Genomic DNA, 19,670 nt, shown 5'->3' with positions numbered 1-19,670 from the left:
ATCAGTATTGCTTAAGATTTTCACCATTGCTGTGTTGAGTAGGAAACAAACTTTCACTCAGACTTGTAGTAGAAATAAAGCTGTAATTACTTTCTGGAGAGCATGGGCAGTCAAGTCAGACTGTGCTACTCCAGGTTCAAAAGAAGAGACTGAACGAGGCCCTTCTTTTGGTTCATTTGTCATTTATGCTGCCCGAATACGTGTGGTCTACAGCACTCCTTATGAGAGCATATCAGACTAAAGAGAAATTCTCAAAGCTCATTATAAGGCATTTGCAAATGAGTCAAAGTGTTAAGTCTTTGATTTCTAGAGCTGCCAAATGCTGGCTCAAATCCCAACTCTAGCACACTGTATGCATAACTAGCACATACACTGAGCAAATCAACAAGGGAAAGTTTCTCCTCCTTAGAGTTCAGGGCAACAAGAGAGCCACTTTGCACTTAACAATTCACTAACTGCATCTGTAATAATTCTCAGACATTTTTTCTCCACTGCAGTATCTTTTCTTTTCCTGTCCCTGAGAAAACCCTGTCAGTCACCCTCCATGATGCACAGCCTAGGTCTGATGCTCTGAGAAATGGGCCAGACCTGAATCCAGCACCCATAGGTCTCCACATGGATGTTCAGAAATGCTCAGATTTGGGAAGCATATGCTTTGGAAGCAAAGCATACTGTGTGCATCTGATAAGGTTAATGTTTCATTGTCTTGTTTTTGCTAGTGATTTAAGGAGCACTCAAAATCAAAGAGCAGTACAATCCCTAGGAGTTTTTTTTGCACCACTGGACAGGAGGAGCTGAGCAGGGGTATGTCAGCTGAAGCATGTTCTCTAGCCAGACCAAAGCCTTAGCAAGTGCTAGAGTTGCGCATCTCAGGGCCAGTGAAAACACAGTTTGTACATTTCTTGAATTCTGAAGATTAAAAAAAATGGAACCATAAGGAACTTGCTAGGTAACATTGATATTCCCTTCTTTTTTGACAGTTTAAGGGTGGGTGAGGAAAAAAGGAAAAGAGTTTTCATCTGGAAATGTTTTTACAATGTGATGTCATCCAAACATAAAGGATTAAATTCTCTAATGTAGGCTGACATAAATCAATTGCCTTAAAGCACTAGATCTGGCCCAGAGCTGCTTCTGTCTTCTTTTGGTCATCAGATAATATATCACTAGTAACTTTTGGCATCACTAGGACTCCTTCACTTCATTCCCAAAAGACAGAACTGCTATGGAGTTACATGACTGAATAGGCATCCTCCATCTGATTTATGTCTCTGATCACTGGACACTGTCTCTGTTTACCTTGTCAGATTGAGCTGCCATAAAACTCAAAAGCAGAATCAAATTTTAATAATGTAACTAAAATCAATACAGAAATCTTGCACTTTCTAAATAGGAAACACTCTAAGGTAATAGCTTCAGTGTTTTTTCTTATTACATATCTCAACTATGTGTTTTTCTTAATTCTTATTATTCTTTGTTAAATAAGTCCATACTGTATGGACTGTTAAGAGTGCTGGCAGAAACATTAAGGCTGTGTTTGATCACTGTGGTAGGATATAGTAGATAGCTGGGTGTTTGTGCATCTCACATCCCACAAGAACTAGCAATTGACAGACCAAGGGTACAGAAATTATCACTTTAATAAAACTATGCAGTTTTTTTTTTTTTTTTTTTTTTTTTTAGAGACCACATAGGATAAACAGTCATGGATTTTCAAGAAGAGTGGCAAGGAGTACAAGTACCAGTAAGTATATAATCAACTGGCCTTCAGGGAGCGTAATATAATTTCTTCTATTTTGTGGAGAAAGTGGCTTAGATTCTTCCCTGTGATTTTTTCTGCTTTTTTAGTCAATGAGGCCCACTTAATTTCTTGAATCCACAAAAGAGGAGCTACAGGCTCCTCAAAGGTAAATTGCAATCCATTTTGTGGCTGTTTTCTGGATTAGTAATTACATGTTGAAGGAAAACAAGCTTTCATGAATTATACATCATTATTGGTTTGATTTCAAAAGCTCTTGACACTGAAGGTATAAATAATCTAATTAGTCTTTCATACAACAAACCTTTCCTTTCTTCTAATGAGAATAGTGTGTTTTAATTACGTTACCAAAGCTAGGCCACAAATTAAATAAATCCTGATGTGGTTAGTTGGCAACATTAATGTATCTTCGTTTAGCATTAGCACACTAATGGTTAAATTGGGGAGGACATTCTACAGGTCCTTTGGGATTTCTGCTTTTTCTTCCACAGCCAGAGGCATGAGAATAGTTCTCCTGAGCAGGACAGAGTCCAGACCTCATGCCTTGCAGGATGTTATTACAGACTTGTCTCCAAAGGACCTTTCTTGTGTCACTCCTTAGTGGTAAAGAACTCAATGAACTTGCATTTCAGGTGCCTTCAAGCTGAATGAGCAAATGAGGTGAGACCAAAGCTGAGGGAAGAAGCTGTGTTTTGAGTTTGATAAGGAACACATGACACAGAACAGATTGCCAGAAGGACAGGAGATAGCACCTCAGTGTGCAACTGGATGTATTGTGAGCAGTAAGCTACTAGCTGATGACCCATCGGGCTTTAAGTTATCAGAACAGTGAAATTTAGGGTTGCTTTCTGAGATACCCAGGATGCTTTACAGATCTTCTTTAGGGAACCTAGAATTCATCCTCCCTAATACCATAGTAAGCCTCTGTTAAAGGGGATTCCATGAAATATGAAGTGCATTGCAAGACTTTGAGAAGAATCTAAACAGGAAACCAACAAGCAGCGCTTCTATTTCGGGGATTTATACAACAAAGTCCATTCAAGAAATTCTTTCTGCTTTACCTGTATTTCTATAAGTGCTAATGTATTTTGATGTTATGATATAATTCATAGAATTCCTAACCAAAGTTCTCTGATTTTAACTCTTTCTGAATGGGCAAAGCTAAAAATTAAATATTTTAATGAATTCATTAAGTCAAATACTCGACATATACAATTAAGCATGGAAGGAAGCCTGTAGTTTTCTGACATTATCTTGTTTCACAGTCATTATCAGAATACAAGAAGAAAAATTATTGAATCATTCATTTTACAACTTTGGCAGCAATACCAATGAACATACAAAGCCTTTCTTTCAAATAAAAGCCAGCTCTGATTAAAGCAAACAACCATTTCTACCACAAAAATCTACATATACATGAACATTCACACTTCTGTTGTCCTAAAACCTCTTTGAGAAGAGTGCTTTACAGAGCACAGAGAGAGAGGGCTGAGACTATTACAGGGTCACAAGATACAAACTGGAGACTAAGGCTGTGCCACTGGATGAAAACATCTGCTATTGGGCCCCAGTGAGGCATAATGGTGGACAAAAAGGAAAAAATTTGGAAAGTAAATATTTTGACATTTATCTGCGATTTGTTTTGGAAGTTGCTAAGTTACAAGGAAATCATTATTATTATTATTTTTAACTGAGCAGACAAATCAAGAGAATTTCACTTTGAGTCAACCCAACTTTTTTTTTCAGCTAACGATCCAAACGCCCCAAATTATTTATGCAGATCTAATTGCAACCTACTCCCTTGGCTTACAGAGCTTGGAGGAAATTCTCGTTGGTGCTCAAAGGGGAATGGCTCCAAGGCTCAATTATAGGAGAAATAACACCAACTTACGGGAAAATCCTCAATGTTCGGTTTAAGAATGTAAACTTCAGTTATCCAAGGTGCAAAATGTATTTCAGCTACATGGACCTTCACAAGTCCAAGCATTCCTTCATTTTTATTGACATCTATATAACTGAAGAAAAAAAAAAGATAAATATGTTTGGGTAATTGTTTATCAACAACAGGAGAGCTTCCCAGGTAGAGCTGACACTTCTCAAAGATGTAATTTCTCTGTAATTGGACAAAATGGGGATATCTTTTCTCCACATCTCAAGTTTTACTGGCAGAAATAAAACCCATAAAGGAATTTTTTGAAATCCCATTTCATTAGAATATCATCCCTTCAGAACTGGCATGCTAATTTAATGTTTCCTAAAGTTACTGTTCTGTCTGAATTTTCACCTTTTCAACTTAATGAAGTCTGTTTGTAAAAGCCATACATTTGTGCAACTGTGAAGACAAGAATTTTATTAAAATGCAGTTTTGGAATAGGAAAAGCTGCCTGCCATTGAAAACAAAGTTGGAGACCCAGAGAATCTCAGTCATTGAGAATAAATGGTTGTTGATACTATCTCACATTACTGCGGGTATTTAAAAGTAAATTAAGGTGAGATTAGTGGAAATTACTGACTTTCAAGAACAATGAAGATGCTTTTTGACAGTTGATTCAGATGCTTTTCCCACCTCAACTTGCAGGGCTAGCATGGATCTGAAGAAAACTCAATTATTCAACATAGGTGGGACAACTGTTAAACTGGTAATTTTATTGCTTCTGTATTTTTCAAGTATTCTCGCTTCATGTTCTTTGTGCAAGCAGTAAACAGAGGTATTGATTAATAGAGAAGAAAATCATACCTTTTAGTATTGGTCCAACAGCAGCTAAGTGCAGTTTCTATATGACAATTTTCAGACAAAGAAACCAAAGCCTTTCAGTGGCCACTTCTTCTGTTTCTACTCGTACCACTCATAAAATATTTACCTGTGCTTCAAGTACTGTGCATGGAAGAAATTTGGTTTTGAAAAAATGGGGAAAAACACTTGCAAATCTCAGAGAAAACCAAAGCAACCACTGCTGAAATTTCCTGCTTATACCTTTTCCCCATTACTTAGAACACACTTGTGGCCCATGGGCCTCTTTCTGTATTCTTAGTTGTATCAGCTGGTGCTGGGATGAGAGCAGATGGGGAGAGTGAGGTCAATTAGGCTGCCATGAGTTGAACTCAATCTTTATGGGTCCCTAAAAACTTGGGAAGTCCTGTGATTCTATGAATCAATTTGAGTTACCCCAAATTATTGCTCTTTCCTCCTCTCCCATCTCAAACATAAAAAAATACACATGACAATACAAGTTGTATTTTATATTGGACGCTACCAACATGTGAATTTCTAGCTGCCACAAACAAGCAACTCTTAACATCATCTTTCAGCAGGAAACTACTTGTCATTTCAGGTTCAGTATTTGCTTTCTACCCAGATTCTGAAATACTTATTTTAAGTCACTGTTTCAGTGTATATTACTGGTATTAAATATAGGTGATAGGATAGCCACAGAAAAATGAGAGCAATACATAAATGAACATAAGTAGTAGTGAGCTTAAGAACTGAAAAGACCACTGTATAATCAATGGATATACAGATGGGGGTGTGTGTGTGTGCGCGTGTTGGAGTAATGAGAGAAAGTCACTCACCGTGTCCTGGGCTTGCAAGATGAACTCCGAATGGAGCAGATCTCCAGAGAGATCCTTCCCCACTGATGGTCAGCACTTAAATGGGTCTAGGAGAAGTGGAGCCAGGCTCCACCCCTTCCTGCAGCACAGGTGAATTGCCTTCAGCTGTGCTCCCGTGGCTGACTCATTGCTTGTCTCAGGTGATCAATCAGAGGTTCAGGCCATGATTCAGCAGCCCCATACAACCACTCACAAAAGCCCAATTTGCACCTTTCTTTCAGTTTCAGGGAGGTATCAACACAAGCCTGCAGTGCCATAATACACTCCAAAATGTGTTTACAGCCACATTATTCTTAGAGAATCAGTGCTGGGAGTTTGGTGGAGTTTCCCCATTCAGCCAAAGCTGATTGTTTTATGGGAAGGGGCTGTAGTGACCTGTTGTACCTCACTTAGGCTGTCCCACCTGCACCCTCACAGCTGCCTACTGGTACACAGCCCTTGACTTGTTTGTAAGCTGGAGATCTACCTTGTTATTCTGTGCTGCTCAACAAGAACTTCACACGTCTATCACAGCAGAGCATGAGAAAGTCTAGTAGCACAGAGACACATACAAAGACACCACTGGGGGAAACTAAATGTTTTTGAAGGGCAGCATAAGGGATTTACCCAGCTGTGATCTGAGCGTTATTCCTGGATGACAGTAAGCATGGTCATCAGGTGTAGCAGGTTCAAGTGAGAGCAAATTCAACGGCCTGGGACTTGTCATAGAGACGTTAATGGGAGCACAGCAGTGCAAGGACAGACAGTAGGGGGAAAAAGCATTTACAGGGAAGCAGGGCCCAGGGAGACATCACATACAGCCAAATACAATTTATTTAGTCTGGCAAAGTATGCATTTGAGGTGGTTTCTTAGTTTATGTTCCCTCTTCTCCACCAATGCATATGACAAAGATTGAGATAGACAGGTGGGTGCAATTGTAGCAGAAGATGTATTCTACTTTCAGGACTAAGTCAAAAGTTTTATTTTAGGTGTCTCCATCTTCTTTTAATTTCCCACTATACTCAGTTCTTGCCCACTCATCTCTATGAATTTGTAAAGCAAGTGTTCTACTTAGGATGCTGATTGCTCATTATCTTTTTGCTCAGGGTTCTAATAGAGGCAGAGCTCAAGATAAAATAGTCTCCTTTCAATTTGAGGGCTGAGTCTGTGTAATGTCCTCAGTTGGGATCAACTCTGTTCCCTCCCTAGGAAGGGATCACTGAGTGCACCACCGCAGCAAATAAACAAGCATGGCTCAGCAGATGAAACTAATTCCTGCGCTTGTATACTTGCTGGGATCTTCTATCAACTTTAAAGAACAGATGCCAAGGATCATATGTAAGTGACATTAAAATGCTTCACATTTTTGTCTCACATCTACAAAGCTAATTTTAGTTGATAAAAGTATTTCCAATTGTTGATATTTTAGTATTTTATGTTTATCACAGTACTTTCCCTTGGTAGAAAGGCAATTCTTGTTTGCACAGAAAGACAAAACTATTAAAAGCTATTTATCCTCATGAGCATTAATCTAGGTATTCATATGGCCTCTGGCTACATGAATATGCTCTTCCACAACAGGATTTAGGATTTAATCTGCAAACATGTTTAACAAGTGCCAACCAAGAGCTCCCTGAGCAAGCCTCCACACACGACAAGCCAAATATGCAATTCAGAAATAGAAAGTCAGAATAAGGTTAATAGAGTTTTATGGAAAAAAGGTATTTTGTTATATGAAGTTCTGAAGACTGAAGGAACAGAGGAAACTTCTTGATATGTGGACATAAAGTTCATATCCTGGAATAATCCAGAGACTCAAGAGCTCACTTGGCACACCATATAGCATAAGATGTTCACCACATCCTATTTGTACAAGAGCTATGAATTTGTTTCTTTTAGACAGGAAAAAAAAAAAGAATGTTATCATCAGCAGATACTTGCCACTCTATTTCTGTATTTAAGCAAGAAATGAAGAACAATTGTCCATAAAGAGATGAAATTTTTCCCCCCCCATGGGAAGTCAGGTCAAGGCACGCAGGAGACTCTCTACCAGGCATCCTGCAGCAGCACAGCCTGCTCCTGCAGGGGGATACCTGAATGGCTTTGGGGGTCCTGCACAGCAACAGGAGCAAGTTTGAAGAAAATTTAGAACAGCATGAAAACGAAAGAGTAATGAGGAGAGAAGTACAACTGCAGTGGATATTTAAGATCTGAAGGGCTGCAGGAAGGGAAAAGTATATGGTTCTTTGTTTTTTAGAGGTAGGTTAGATTAGGTTGTGATTTGGATTTAAGCTTCTGAAGTAAATGGAGGTGGAAAGACAGTAATGTTAAGGCTCTGAGATTTAGCAGTGATCAAAGAGGGATGAAGAACTGGTTGGATGCTATATGAAATGCACTGTAGGCGAAGGGGAAGATAGAAAGTGAACAAAAGGAAACTGCCACCTGTGCAATAGCAAACTCAAAATTGCGAGTAATGGAGACAAAGAGAATAGGCTCACTAGAGCCTTCAGGGAAGGCTTAGCCTCAGGATAATTTTAAAATGAGAGTAGAAAATGAAAAATATTTGGAATAGAAGAAGGGAAATTCCAGCACCTTCTCTCTAATATGAAAGAAATAAACACGCTAAGGAAATAGTAGAAAAAGCCAAGAAGTAAGACTTACTTGTTTATATGAATGACAGAATTGTCTTAAAATAAAAAGATGATCAAAACAGGATAAGAGCAGCTACAGCTGTATTTCTGTGAGAGTCCTATGACCCGATAGGACTCCATTACAGATTAAAAGCAGCTACCAAGTATCTGTCTACCTTGAATTAGGTATTTTGGTACCTTCATATCATTACCATAAAATGGACTTTCTGCCTGACCTGAAAACAAACAGTACTGGCTTTTACTGCAGTTGGCAATACTGGGATTGAACCTGAAGCACCTTGTAAAGGTCAGCAGCAAGAAATTTTATCCTGTCTTACTCAGTGGCCAACAGCTGGGGACAAGAGCTACAAGTTGTTTTCATTATCACTGTCAGAATTTTAATACCATACCTTATTCACATGATAATAGCAGGGAAGCTTTATTACAAAGCCACCAACAATTACTTCTGTAGTCAGAGGGGGATTATAATCCCCTTAGTGTTTCACAGTTGAAGCCTGATGATGGCTGCTATACATTGAGCAACAATAAAGCTTCACTGAATTCCTTGGAAGAGTCCAGTATAAATGTGTAACCTTGCTTTGTTATGAGACATCTGGTACTGTCTGATGCAAGAAATTCTAGAATAAGTGTTTTGAAATAAGTTAACAATCCCTTCCACACCACAAATCATAGTAATTTCTAAACTCTAAAAGCCCACATCTAGAAAAATGATGGAAAAAAAATCCCTGGGAGTTCTGTTCCAAGACAGACATCAGCATGGAAAGCAGTTGCTTATGGTTTTATCAAATTAATTTTAATAGTTCCCTTTAAAAATTCACCTTTTTCCCACTAATATTTTGTGAGGTGGCATTCACAAGTTCAAGCATTTATCATTTCACTCCATCCAGGCAGTGCTGCTGCCTGCGTTTCCGCTACCGATTACATTTGGTTTACTCTAGGTTGCCAAAACCCTGTAAAATCATGAAATCAAAGAACAGAAGGAAGAAGTTGATCAACTGCTTCAGGTCAATTATGAAGAGTAAGGTAAGTATTTTCCAATTTTTTTTATCTTTTCATAGCCAGTTGTTCACTGTTTGAAATGACTCACCCTTGATAAACAAGATGATGAACCACCAGGTCTTGAAACAAATCTGAATTCCCCTGTCTTGCATCATGAGTAGCAAGTTCACTTCCCTGACACCTCATGTGCCCGTTCTTCTCACCCCCGTTTTAGACACTTGTTCACAATAGTGAACCCAGGTGATGTTTTCTACTTTTGACTTCTCTAATTTTGCCACACTAAAAAAATAAAATTAAAAATAAAAAAGCATGAGTGAGTGCTTTCTTTGAGGAAACAACAAACATACTGCTCACCTTAATGTAATGCTTGGAGCTGTGTCTGATAAAGATAATTGGAGATGATCCAAGATGATGTCCTTGTTAAGATACTCTCCACATCCATCCAAGAAGATCAAGACACCCCTAAGGAACCTAATTGAACTTCTGAGAATTTCAGACTGGATCAACTGTTATGTTCTCTTTTTACTGAATATCTATGCGGACTGAAGCAGACTGCTTAGTGCTCTGATAATCAAAGCACATTGATCCATTGAAATCTCTTCAGTTCTATTCTGTCTAGGTTCCTACACCCAGCTTACCAGCTGAGTGCCTTCCAGACCAGCATCAGAAAGCACATTTAACACTCACACATGCTGAGTGTTCTCATCTCCTTTTTCAGGAGAATGTTTTGTTTTGGTAGATTTTTTTTCCCCCTAAGAACACACATACTGCTATGCTCACATTTAAGCACAAAGATGCATTCTTGGAATTTGTTTTGTCAATAGTTGCATTGTTCTCTTGTTTGTGAAAGAATTGTTTCAACATCTTGGAGACAGTCCCAGGAAAGATTAATCTCCTTCACAAATCTGCATGTTGAAGTGCACCTACTGACCATGGGAGACTTGAGCAACAACTCCACAGGATATAGTTTAATTGTAAGAAACAGACAAAAATCCCAATTCTGTGTTGGCTACAAACACAACTGCTCTATGGCAAGGATAGAGTGGTGCTGGTATCTCCAGCGCCATAGGACAGGGCATGGGTGCACACAACTGGGTGAGCACTACAACAGAAGCACATCCATGTATTGCAGTGCCCAAACTGACCAGAGTGCTACCTGCAGCCCTGATAACAGCCCAGTACTTTTGGAGCTCAAGAGTAAATGGGGAGTGGCTGTACTGAGCAGAGCTGCCCATTGTAAAGTGCAGGGCAGTGCCAGCTGCATATGAGGTGTTGGACTGTGTGCACTGTTACAGAAAGCAGCCAGACTCCTTGAGAGCAAAACATGGTTTCAGCATCTGCTTTTATTAGAAGTGATGCCACATCCCCCTAACGCCTGAAACAAATAGGAAACTACTGGGGATTTTGTGCCTGTAACTAATGAGATGCTGCAGAAGTATGAGCAATATTAACTGTGGGTGCTGCAAGAGGATCACTCCCATCCTTGCAGAGGCCTCATTTGCTATGCAGTATTTCAGGCTCTGTTCACAAGAAGGCTGTTGCTTTAACAAGTTGCAACGCTGAACCGTTTCTCATCCTCAAGGCTGCTAACTAAGCAAGTATTCCACCACAGCACAACAGAGCCTTGGGAGAGCCTGAGCAGTTCTCCAGTGGCTGTTCTAGGAGCTCCTCCCTGTTGGCAGAGACATGGGTCCTCAGTCCAGAAGGAACAGGGCTTGAATCTGTGCTCCTAGGGTGCCAACACCAGCAGGCCCAGCCTGCTTCCTGATGCTGGGAGGCCTGAGCATTTTGAGCACTGCTGCTAGAAATTCCCTCAACTCCTCAGCCTTCAGCATCTTCTTCACTCACTGAGCTAATAATACAGTTCTCACTTGCCAAGTGTTTGCAAGTTGAACTGCCCCCCCAATGCCATTGGTGTAATTCTTTCACATCAAACAGCAACACCACAGGGTACCAGCTTAGCTCTTCAAAGATACTCTTTAAGGCATTTTCCTACAGATGACTGGATCCAAACAGCTATCTGCAGGCCAGCAATGGCAGATAATTACACTACCAGGCAACTTGGTTGCTTGGGTTCAAGCATGAGCCTGCAGATTCCCTGGCCCACAGCCAAAGCCGGATGAGCCCTATCATAAAGGAAGCTAAAGTTTCCTCGAAGCTGAGGATGGATTTGAAGTTCTTGACGAATCCAGTTTCCCCTGGGGATTGGGAAGACAACCACCAAGATTCAGATTTTTTAGGTACTATTCACAGTGAACTCCGACTAGATTAGTCAGAACATCTGTTACTTATCACATGCACTTCTTCTTCCCCATAATTCCTCTGTGGGAGATATAACCCTTCCCATTATGGAAGCACCAGACCAGCATATCTCAAACACATCCAGTTTGGTCCTTTGATCATTCTGCTCTATCTACTCTATACCTAAAAACAGAAGAGTGGGGAGGCATTTGGTCCATTTGTCCTTGCTACCAGTCTTTAGCCTTCTTGGTAATAGATGACTCTGGATTGGTACCACTGCCAGGTATGGCCTCTGGATAAACAAAGAAATGGAAGTAGCTCTGGAACTTTCTTGGAGAGATGCCTTCCTCAGGGCAATGCTTGCACAAGCGCATGTAGTATTCTGCCTCATCTTTTGCCTTTTTACTTCAAATCACACAAACTCACTCTTGCAAGACAATAACCCGATTCCAGACAAAGGCAGCCTGCGTTACTGAGAGGTGATTCAACCGTACCACACTTGCTAAAGTGCCCTCAGAGCTGTGCTCTTCACATGCCATCATCCAGGGTATGTAGTTATGTATGAAGATGTTCAGGGCAGATATGAAGTCTAGACTCTCCTGCCTTAAGGTATGTGCAAACCTGCCAAGGTCATGTTGAGATTGCTTTATCCTATTAAAGCATAAGCTGGGAGTACATTATATCCATTAAAAGAGAATAGCTCTTTGCTCCCAAGATATAAACCCAATGGCAGCAGCTGAGGTGGGAGAGCCCACCATCGCTGATCTCAGCACTCACTGCTTGCTTTCCTCAGTAATATTGCATCAAGAAATCCTACACCTGCTTTTGAGTGCCATGCTTTTGCTTCCAAGTGAAGACATAGATCTAGGATCTCTCTCTAGCAAGAGGGGCTAGAGAACATGCCTTCCTAAAGTGGGGTTGGAAACAGAGTGCCCACGTTGTTCTTCAGCAGCTGCTTTGCAGACAGATCTCCACACACAGAGCCCACAGCCAGCTGTGACTGTCCCCACACATGCCTTCACTATTCAAGAACAAAACACATAAAAATTAGCATGTCACCTTTTACCTCCTCCCAAGCAAGATGCTCCTAAATCTCACTGTTGCTGCCAACTTGGCATGCACACATGGAAGTTTAAGTGAATAAGTTCTGTCAGGACAAGCAATCAATTAATAAAATTTGAAAAAGAAAAAAAAGATCTAGAAAGATGGACTGTCCAAGCCTACCCAGATGTGCTTGTGGAAGGTACAGAAATTCCATAGCTTGTGCAGAGAGATCTCCTGTATCATCTGGCTCCAACACGGGATTTATGATTTCTAACAGTTACATTTATTAACATTTAGGACAGTCAACACATTAAACCAAGTATCTAAAACATGCAGTTTTCCACATCCCAAATTGCTTTCTTTGAAGGTACTTGTGCTGCAGTGCAGCCCAGAGTTGATTAGGTGCCTTCTCACTAAGGAAACAATGAAATCAGCATAGTTACTCTTATTCATCCTCCCTATAACAAGCTGCAGTGATTGCTCCCACTCCAGCAAACACAGCCACGTATCCAGGAAACCACTGTTGGCACGCTGCCTGCCCAGGGACACAGCTGCTGGAGCTTTATGAGGACCAGGCAGGACCTACCCTGCTGAGGTTCTACCACACTTGGATCTGTAGAACACAATGAGCTCTTCTCCCTTGTTCCCCTCAGAAGCATGGCAAAGGTGCCCAGCCACCAGGCTGCATTGTGAACATAGGGCTATATAAAGCAGAGCAGTGAAACAGCAAAATAATAATAATAATAACAATAAAATAATACAGAAAACAGCAGGAGGACAATCCCAACAAGTGAAAAAGGCGTGTACATGTAAACAAAACCCCAAGTACTTCTTCCTTTATATACTTCCTATCTTGTTTCTCAGCACTCCCATGCACTGGAGCATTCCCTCCCTGTCTGCCCACCAGCAATAACAATGCAGCTTCCCATTTAAAGGCTACCAGTCCAGCCTGCTTCCCACCCCTTGGCCAACTGAGCTGTCATTTCTTCCCCTCAGTGCCCACCGCAAGTAATCCCTTTGGATCATCATGAAAAGCACCACTGTGCTGCTGAAGCAATCACATCAGATCTTATACCAGCTGCATTCACTAACAGTTGACAGAAACAAAGCAAAACTCCCTCATCCCCTATAGCAAAGATATCTATATTTTTGAAATAATCCCCGAAACAAAACAGGAATATATTTTTTTGCTTCAAATACTACCATTACACAACACTTCTTCCACATAGTCTATTGTGAATGTTTTTCCAGTGCCTTTGCAGTCAGTTATTTCATAAGAAGGTGCTTTATGTGCTATCGGAGGCAGCATTCATACAATCCCACATACCTCACTGTTGCTATGGAAATCATTCCTCTTTAAGCCAATGTGCAAATGCAGGTCTTATTTGCTGAACGCAGAGGCTAAAGGTGTGCATGAGTCAAGTGATTTGTTGTGTGTTACTCCTCTGCAGCATCTCCGTGCTGCAGACGGATGCTTGCATCAGGAACGAGGCATGCAGGAGGTTGTTAGCAGGATATAGACAAGGCCACAAAACCACAGGAAGACTCTGGCTGAAAACTTCAGTCCAGCATGATTTGGTTGCCTAGCTCACCTGCTGCAAGTGACACAAAGGACAGGATCCAGGCACAAAACATATCAAGCTTAGAAATGCTGTGGATGTACATTTGAGAGGGAGGAGAAAGTCACAATGTACTATGTCAAATTTAAGGCAGACAGTGTCCTGCCCTGCCTGTAGACCTTTTTCCACTTAAATCTCAGTAATAAAATTAAACTTCTGATCTGGACTTGCTGTTAACTACATTAGCAGTGGAGGTGTCGGGAGAGCATTCTGAATCCAGTAGAGTATCATATTCAGAAAACACCTGAAGAAGACAGGCTTTTTCATACCTGGAAGCAATTTCAAGTACACATACTTCATATTCCTTGAGACCCAAGGCTAAATACCAAAGTGAATACCAGAGCATTCCCAACCAAAACACAGCTTAACATCAGCAGTCACTTTTCAGTAACAGCCTCTGCCCCCCCATAATGTAACAGAGGAACTTACTGCCTCCAGCACTCAGTAACCACTCCATCAGCAGAAATAGAGAGGCAGAGAACAGCCTACACCAGCCAGCTGCAGAGCCCCTCTGCATCCCGCTCAAGCACCTATTTGGCTGGGGTTTGTGGTCATCTCATCTTCCTCAGCTGACAGCACACTGGACACCTACCTTTTACAGAAGGCTGCAGCAGAGAAAGGCAGATCCATCAAAAAGTGCATGTAGGGTTCTTTTCTTCCATTTCACTTAAAGGACTGTTCCTGCAGAGGATTGGCAAGTGATCTGTCAAGAAACTAAAGCCACATCCCACCCCTTTTCTTACTCCTGCTACTAGAGCTGAAGTGTCACACCCATCCTCTCTTCTTATTTAACCTCATCATAGACTTTAGGGAAAAGCACAGCAAGTGGTTTAAAGTTATAGAAGTTTTTATATAACTGTTCTGTCCATCAAACTGGGGAAAGGCAGTAAGTACAAGAACAAAATACAAACACACGATACCTCAGCTCACACAGGAAACAACCTCAAAGCACATCTCCTTTGAGGCACCATTATACATGACCATTACATACAAAAGAGAGTAAACAACCTACAGCACATTACTGTAAATGACCCATGAAGCTCTCCCTCAATCAGAGCTCAGAACAAAGACAGCACTTACTTCAGCTCAGATGTAAGAATGTTACTGATCACTCCATACAACCCATCTGTCCCCTGCCCTCCTCTTTTTCATTGCCTGCCAAAAGAGCAGCAAGTAGGCATCCTAAACAGGAACACCTGTGGGTTCAGCACAGCCTGCTAGCAGTGTGCGGGGGTGCCAGGGATTTAAAACAAAAGGACACAGTTAGTGGTGTCTTGTGAAGTTTGTTATGAGTCTAAGTATCTGTGATGAACATCTTTATGCTGCATTTGGATGGTCAATAGCATCTCAGTATTCTAATAAACTGTTACACAGTTCTGTAAAAATAATCCACAAGTAGAGATGTTTCCAAATGCTTTAAGAAGTTATGGTATGAATGTTAATAGATTATATAAAATCATGCTGTCATAAAGGAAAACATCATGATTTGTAAATTAATATCAGAATTACCCACGTGCTGCAGCCCTGTGGATGTATGTCTTTTGTGTTGTGGTATGAACATATTTACTATTCCTCAAATGGTTCCAAACATGTAGGTGAGAGATGGAGAATATAAATGATGTAAGGTAAGAAAGGATTTAGTTAGAAGGTTGTAGAATGCTAGAATATGGTATCATGGATTAGAGGGTACGGACTAAAAGCTCAATTTCACTATTAGAAAGACCATAAGAGAAACATAGAAAAGGAATAGTAGAGGAATAGCTAAGAGTAATGTATGGTTTCCATAACCACCGTTTCTTTTATTTTTAGTATAGCACTATTCATGCTGAATCATGTTGTGCCAATTTCTGAAATGTAATTGCGAATGAATTTCATTCCCACCTAACATGATCTATTCAGAACATTCATAAATGCAGATTCAGCACCATCATCAATGGGGAAGGATCCTTCCCATGTGCATGAAAGCCATACCCTCAGATCCTCTACATGTCTCACTTAAACTCCATTTCAGGAGGAGGCCATTCTCTTATCTGATAAAAGACCTTGTTGTGCCTCTTTACACTGATCCTACAGCTCTCCAAACTTGCTCTGGTCCATCTGGTCATCAACACATAGACCACAGTCAGTGCAGAGTACTATGGAACAACAACACATCATGAGATACAGATACACTAGGGGTATTTTCATCTGATGACGTTGCTAGTCAAATTAAGAATTAGTGCTGCTCAGCTTCCCCCGCCACTCCCCTTAACTGCTGGATTTATTTTGTGGGAGTGTTTGTCTTGTAAACAAGAAGGAAATCTTGTGGGAGTTCTCTTCATTTTAAAAATTATCCCAGAAACTTTTAAAGTTAGATGCTGGTAATGCAGTGTGTCCATCGTTTTTAGCCACAAAGCAGAGAAACCAAGTGATGCTTCCTTCTCATCTGAAGGAGCCTTTGGTTCTGAGTTCAAAACTGACCATCAAACCTAGATTTGGAGTTTGAGAAAGATGAAAGACAGACAATCAGATTTGGTTACTGTGTGTGCCAGACTACTGCTTCAGGAGGAAACCTCCCAGTTAGTTGGCTGATAAGCACCAGGAAATCACAGCCAAGTTGTCACTGTGCATGCAGCAACCAAATGTTTTATTAAGTCCAGGACATCCAGGATGTGCCTGAACATGACACATGGTCAGAACAACTGTGCCACTACCCACTTGTGCTTGGATTGAAGTGTCCCAAGGGCTCTGGATCCTCTGCAGTGCAGAGATCAGCACACATGAATGTACCAGGCATTAAGTGTGGAAGGCATCGCTTTGTAACCAGCCTGCACTCTGACCCCTGCACACTCTGGTGGTTTTTTGAGTGGTTTGCAATTCTGGCTGCAAATGGCTGTGATGCAGTGAGGCAACAGTGGCAGATATCTGGCTCTGGAAGCTATCCATAATCTATAAGGTTTGGTAATGCCTGTAACGTTAGAATCCAGCCCCTGGGTAAAAGGAGGCATCAGCAGCGGCATGACCTCCCTGCTTGGTAACAGCAGCTCCTGGCCCAGGAGCCTGGATGACTCCAGAGTGACAGCTCAGTATCCCAGCCACAGAGGAGAATACATAGTTGTCCCTGTGCGACACGAAAGATGACACTGTTCACAGCACACAATTTTAGCAATCAGACATTTGTTATGAATACGTAGCAGCTGCAGTTGCGAATAGTTTGTGGTGTGAAGGGTTTGCATTCCTGTATGTACAGAGAGAAGGGAGAGCCAGCAGTTGCTGAGGTTATAGTCCCCAGTCCCTATAAGCTTCTGACCCCACGTATTTTGCCTGGTCCTAGTGGCCCCATGAGAGCACAGCTGCGGAGGTGGTGTTGCCTTGCTCTGGTGGGGATGGGTGTTCCCAGCTCCATGTTCAGCCCCTCACAGCAGCTAAGTTTGTCCATTTCTGACTGGTACTTTTCACAATTACTTGATTCCTCTTTCTCCCTTGGGACTATTATGTCTAACGAAAACCTCGTGTCCTTTTGAAGATACTGTTAGCAGCTATTCCCTTTCATCCCTCATGCTCAAGCCATCCTAATGTGGGAGGAAGCATGCTAAGATTGACGAGATCATTACAGTCATTCAGCCTCACAAAAATCTAGAAGCTAGCTGTCCTTGCAAGCTAGGAAGAGATGATCGAGGAAGCTCATCCATGCACAGAACAAGCACAGATGCTCTCATTTCTCTTCCCTGAGCAGAACTGATATTACTATCTTGTTCCTGTCAGCAAAATCTTCTGGCTGAGTTTTTGTATTCCGTTGGCTTTGGACAAACATTGGCCTACTTTTGATGCAGAGGCAGGATATGAACTTGAAAATGGTGATGTCTGTTGTCATTAATGCACCTAGCAATGCCTTCTATAGGATGTTCTCCCTCGTATGATATCTCTTCATGAGCCACCTCACTGGCTGGCAGCTCACAGCTGTCAGGACATAAGTGAGATATATTTTCTGTGTGCTGGTCAAAGAGAGGGTAAAATGGTTGTTTGTCATCTTAAGTGAACTGGGGCAAACTGTAACAAATCCAGTAAACATATAGCACAACCTACTGGAAGGTGGTCCCTATTTTGTGGTTATTGGGCTATCAAAAGCCAGTGGAGACTAACAGATGATTTGGGGATTTGTTTTTAAATGATGGTGCTCGTATGTAGTAACAGAATAGCTCAGGGGCTTTTTCTGTTAGCACCATGTCTGTTTTGGATATACTAGCTCAGCCAGCTGGTTTTTAGCCAGTTTGAGGCAAGAGCTGATTATGGGGAAAGCTTCACACTCACTTATGGCATCTCAAGGGGCTGACAACTCTTTAAGCTATTGCCTTCAACTCATGAAAGTTATGTTCTGGATAGCTTACTACCTGAAAACAGAAAAACAGAGAGTAACTTGAGGTACAGATAATCCACAGGTAAAACTGTAAGTTCATTATTAAAAAAATTGACTTATTTGCTTGAATGGAATGCTGGAAGTACAAGAATATAAATAAAATATAAAATTCTAGGTTTGAACATTTTGGTTTTACAAACTCTTTTCGACTACTCTGACAGGTACAGAATTATAGACCCTACTAGCAGCAACTGGTCATTCAGTACTGATTGCATACTAATGTTTGTTTTTTTATCTGGGATAACATTCCTGTCTGTGGCTAATAGTTCATTAGTCTCCTTATGCTTCAACAATCCATACTCCACTAATTCACTTGCATGTATCAACTCTCTATATAGGCTGAATTTATCCAATTTATGCTTTATGTCAAGATGAAATTGGCATGTCCTTACACCGTGATTAGCGCTCAGTATTTCAAAGCCTGTCAGTAGGCAGTGGAAACCATCTGCTCATAAAGAAACCAGACAGGCTGCTATTTGCTCCTTCACAAGGATGCACCTTGTGGTCTGTGACAGAAAATTCCTGATAAATGCTGAAATGAAACAATTCCTATGTTCAGAGTGGGCTTTCCATTACCTCTCAGGTACCTCTCAAAATAGATTTTATTCCTCAGCAGTTTGGGGAAGAACATGAGTCCAGATTTGAGTCCAGCCTGTAAGTAAACATAAGATCATTTAATGTTGAACAGTGGTTTTTTCTCAGATCAAAAGTCAATGGAGCATAGCACATGCTTGCATTAGTTCCCAGTTTTATGTCAAGAAATTCTGTAACCACTGAAGTAACCACTTCAAAGAAAATGCATGCCTAAGAGAAAGTACTCATCAAGCTCTTCATTGTTGCCGCTTTCTTTTTTTCCAATAAAAGATTATTTCTCATGAAGTTGGATCTTCCATCCTCTACATCAGTCTATTTTCTCAAGCTCTACTTCTCTTCTATAACTAGAAAGATCATCCAAGCATGCTCATCATTGGCCTGTTTCTTCCTCAGAAAACTGTCTGCACTGAAAGAACAAGACGAGATTGATAATCCATAATACATGGGATGGCACTTGGCCTCTAAATCCAGAAAGGCAGTTTCTAACACAAAGAAAATGGGAAGTCTTCTGCAAGTCTTGGAGTACCTGTTTTTCTCTGGCTCATAAACTGCTAATGCAACCTGAAGCTACATGTAACTGTCTCCCATGGAGAAGCCACCTGAGTGAAAAGTGGGTGAAGAAGGTGAGTCATGTGTCATCACATGTCTTGGTCCTAACTAAGCCTCTGCTCTCTAGCACAGATAAGAAATGGCAACAGACATGTGAGAGAAAGGTGCTACAGATGAAATATAAGTGTGAATATTATTTTTTTACTGAACACCTCTTTTTTTTTTTTTAACT

The sequence above is a fragment of the Meleagris gallopavo genome, chromosome 8 (genome assembly GCF_905368555.1).
Source record: "Meleagris gallopavo chromosome 8, MGAL_WU_HG_1.1, whole genome shotgun sequence".
NCBI classification, from domain to species: Eukaryota; Metazoa; Chordata; class Aves; order Galliformes; family Phasianidae; genus Meleagris; species Meleagris gallopavo.
Note: the sequence above shows the minus strand (reverse complement) of the source record.